This window comes from Hylobates moloch, unplaced genomic scaffold (assembly GCF_009828535.3).
Source record: "Hylobates moloch isolate HMO894 unplaced genomic scaffold, HMol_V3 SCAFFOLD_7, whole genome shotgun sequence".
Taxonomy (NCBI): domain Eukaryota; kingdom Metazoa; phylum Chordata; class Mammalia; order Primates; family Hylobatidae; genus Hylobates; species Hylobates moloch.
In genome coordinates, this window is record NW_026652282.1 from 20,731,631 (window position 1) to 20,736,190 (window position 4,560).

Consider the following 4,560-nt stretch of genomic DNA (forward strand, 5'->3'; position numbering starts at 1 on the left):
TCTAATGGCACATCCCATGCATATCTGGCCTCATTCACCAGAGATACTGATTCTGGGGTGGCCTTTGCCTTTTACCAAGCTCCCCGGGTAATAGCTTGTATCTGAGAACATACTGATTTTGGGTTACTGTATGAACGGCTATGCTGTGAAAGAGGAACTGGATTTGTTTTCTGTGACCACTAAGGAGACATATTTTTGCTTAGCAGAGGAAACAGCTTCCAAAAAATCAGAATTGTCCCAGGATGGCTGCCCCATGGGGTGAGTTTCCCATCAGTGCTGGTGTAAAAGGAGGAACATACAGGGCTTCAGGGGAGTCTGCTTGAGGCTGGGGGTTGGGCCAGATAACCACTCTCAAATTCTCAGTTTATGTGACTCTTTGGGTCTCCAAAAATATAAAGAAAGCTTGAGGAAAAAAGACCCTTCAAACTCAGGGTTTTCATAAATTTTAAGTAGGGGTCATGATTTACAATAAATGTAACACCAATTTTCAAAAAATTTTCTGATTATAAAATGCATATTCATTGCAGAAAATTTTTAAAATATGGAAAGTTATAAAGAAGAAAAAAATATAAAAATCATCATGCCACTGAAAGATACACACTTTCTGTCGTATCTCCTGGCTTCATCCCCTCTATAAACATATCACACTACCTTTTTTTCATTTAACAATAATTGTGCACACGTTCCCATGCAATTAAATACTGTAGAAACAGAATAATAATATTCCTCCTTACAGATATACCATAATTAAGCCATTTTCCTGTAGTTGAATATCTAGGTTGTTTCCAAATTCAATTACAGTCTTCTAATTACCAGGAAATCACAAGTGCTATTATACAATTTTTCATGTATACACAAACAATATAACTAGTGTTTTGAGCCTCACTGTAACAGTCATGCATTCCAGTGTTCATTGGGTATTAGATAAATACAAGTGTATTTACTATAATAAAGTGTTGTTTGAAAAAAAACCTAAGGAATAATGACACTTTTCAATTGTTTGAAATACATTTGTAGACAAAACCCAACTGTCTGGTTCTAGCTTGTCTAAAAAACCCAGGTAACATCAGTGCAACAAACACAAATAAATAAGTCACAGCACTTAAGCCCAGAAATTAAAAGATGGAAGAAAATATGACCCTTATGTTTTCACATCAAGTTGAAACTGTTATAATTAATTAAATTTAATTAATTAAAGACAAGTCATTTCAGCTGGCACAATGCTGAAAATAATCACAGAGATTTCTTGTTCTTTACCTGATTAAGATGGCAGAGCATGGAGTTTTCTACTTAGTTCCAGGTGAATTCTTCACATTTCCTGGCTTTTAAAACAAAAGAAAGAGCTTGAATGCAGTTTGAAAAGAAACAGTGCAACTCCTTAGTGTCCTGAGTATTTGGCTGAACATGAACATTAAAAATTATTATGGGGGACAGGGTCAAACCATTTTACTGAGGACTTGGGGGGTTGTTGAAAAAAGGCTGAGGAGGACAATGAGATCCCACATTTTCGCAGTTGCTGACCATTAAATATTATTATACTGCAAAGTGATCCATCTGTCAGTAAATTGAAGAAGTTACTAGGGCTCTCTGAGGGCCCTGCTGTAGAGTGACTTGGACAGAGAGAGCAGGAAATAAAGCTCCATTAATCCTCATTATGCAGATTCAGTCAAACAGTTGATTCTATTTAAAAAATCAATATATCTTCCTCTTTTATTTCCTGAAATAAAGGTTTTACACCTATGAGAAGGCTTCCTGTAGGTATTTACTCCATGTATTATTCACCATTATCCACCATAGGGGCCAATCCACAAAACATGTTTACTCTGAAAGAAGTTAGACCACACCCATTCTGTCCAGTGGCCGTCCGGGAACATATAAGTAGGTCATGTAATCCATAAGAAGCAGTGTAGGAAAAGCTTCCAGTGGGAAAAGTTCACGTGCTAAACTTTTAAGGCCTTACTTTCTTTTCTATACGTTTTTTAGACTTTAATTCTGAAAACACATTAATAGTCAGAGATCAGATGGCAGTCTGAAAAACAGGAGGCTGCAGCTGGGCAGGCCATGGGGGCTAAGATTCTGTTGTATAGACTTGGAGCAGTTTCTCCTGGTGCCCCTCTTTCAGAGTTATTCATGGGTGAAGAAAGGGGAAAAGGTGAGAAAGTAGGAGCACCTGACTAACCTTGTCATTTCAGAGCACGGTTTCTAGGCAACTTTGGGGCTCCCTGGAGTGGCTGAGAACTGGTCTATAAGTACTGTTTTATACCCGTTGTCCCAGAATAATTAATAGTGTCCCCTTTCACTCTCAAGAGTATCCTGGTTTGCCAGGCATGTTGGCTCACGCCTGTAATCCCAGCACTTTGGGAGGCCGAGGCGGAAGGATCCATTGAGCCTAGGAATTCAAGACCAGCTTGGGTAACATAGAAAAAGAAAAAAAAAGTTAAAAAAAAGAGTATCCTGGTTTTGATGATAAAGTAATATGGTCACCACATCCACTTGATGATGGAGTTCTGGGAAACAAGGCCATACGAACTGCTTGGTGGACCAATGATCAACATACAATTCTCAGGTCTACTTGATGCTCTGAACAAGAGTGCTACAGGACTGAGAATCTGTGCCCTTCTCCTCCTCCAGAGCCACTCCCCACCCCGCCTCCTCACATGCATGCACACAAGCGAATATACATACCCATATGTGAACACACACCCACCTACACCCCAGAGGCCTTTTTGCTGTTGCTCAAAATTGCCAAACTCCCTATTGGGACAAGACCTTTGCAAAATACACCCCACTGATCGAGACCAGTCAATCCCAATTTTTGCCTAGCTAAATGTTATTCATCCTTTACATCAAGGCTTTCTTTGTACCCTGTCCTTCAGTTTAGCAGAACCTTCTATTCCCTTTCATAGCACTCATGTACTTCCTGATTGTGCAATTCTTTCTTTCATGTTTGAGTCTTTCATTAATCTGTAAGCTTCATGAGGGCACAATATCCCTAGGGCCTCCTAGCACACACTATTCAAATATTTGTTGCATAAACAAATGGAAAGCCAGGGGCAGTGGCTCACACCTGTAATCCCAGCACTTCAGGAGGCCGAGGCGGGTGGATCACTTGAGCCTAGGAGTTCAAGATCAGCATGGGCAACATGCTGAAATCCTGTCTCTACAAAAAATATAAAAATTAGCTAGGTGGGATGACACATGCCTGTGGTCCCAGCTACTCAGGAGGCTGAGGTGGGAGGATCACTTAAGCCAGGGAGGTTGACGCCGCAGTGAGCTGTGACTGCACCACTGCACTACAGTTTGGGCAACAGAGTGAGACCCTGTCTCAAAACAAACAAACAAATGGAATGGGGTAGAACTTAAAGATCTGATGAATGTAAAAAAGTCTGGGTTTCTATTTTCTTAACACATCCATGAATACGAATAACAATTTCTGTTAGCAAAATTAAAACTTCAAAAAAATCAAAACATTGACTTCTAATTAGTATGACTGCCATGTGAAGGCTGATTGCCAGCCAAACCTTTGAGGTAGAGCAGCCTACTGAAATGTCTGGGTCCCTCACCAGATTAATGAAGAACAAGAAGAGAGAAAAAAAGGCTTATGAGGGCCAGTGAGATAATCATGTCCAACAATTGGGTCTGGCATAAAAACAAGGTGGTTCTCGGCAGGGCGCGGTGGCTCACACCTGTAATCCCAGCACTTTGGGAGGCCAAGGTGGGTGGATCACCTGAGGTCAGGAGTCCGAGACCAGCCTGAATAACAGGGAGAAACCCCATCTCTACTAAAAATACAAAATTAGCAGGGCGTGGTGGCGCATGCCTGTAATCCCAGCTACTCAGGAGGCTGAAGCAGGAGAATCGCTTGAACCCGGGAGGCGGAGGTTGCGGTGAGCCGAGATCGCGCCATTGCACTCCAGCCTGGGCAACAAGAGCGAAACTCCATCTCAAAAACAAACAAAAACAAACAAACAAACAAACAAGTTAGTTCTCTACCTAAATATAGTTTAGGTCTGAATTAACATACTGCTTGCCAAATACTTCCAATGATATTCTTATATATTCTACTATCTATACTTGCCAGTACCTCAATCTCAAAAAAATAAGATGCTAAATTCGTAAGCTTTTTTATCTTTTGGACAATAAGAAAATGAGCACACAAAAGCATTCTTCTGATTCAGGAAAACAACTTTGTTGCTAGGAAAATTTTCTTGTTTGGTTACATATCACTTATAGTATAACAAAACAGCACAGTCCAATATCTCATTAAAAAAATATTGAGCCCATCCACCACCCTATCACAAATCAGATCTCTCTTGGCAGAGAACTCCATTATCTCAGACAAAACAACATTCTGACTTCAAAAAACAGTTCGTGATTTAGCACAAGCCAGAAATCAATTTTTTTTGCATTTTCAGACAGAGAAAGTTTTATCTAGAATATTTTGTAACTCAATCATTTTAATACATATCTGATTTCAGTTTTTATTTTCTTACCACATCCATGAACACAAATGACAATTTCTTTCTTTTTTTTTTTTTGAGACGGAGTTTCCCTCTGTCA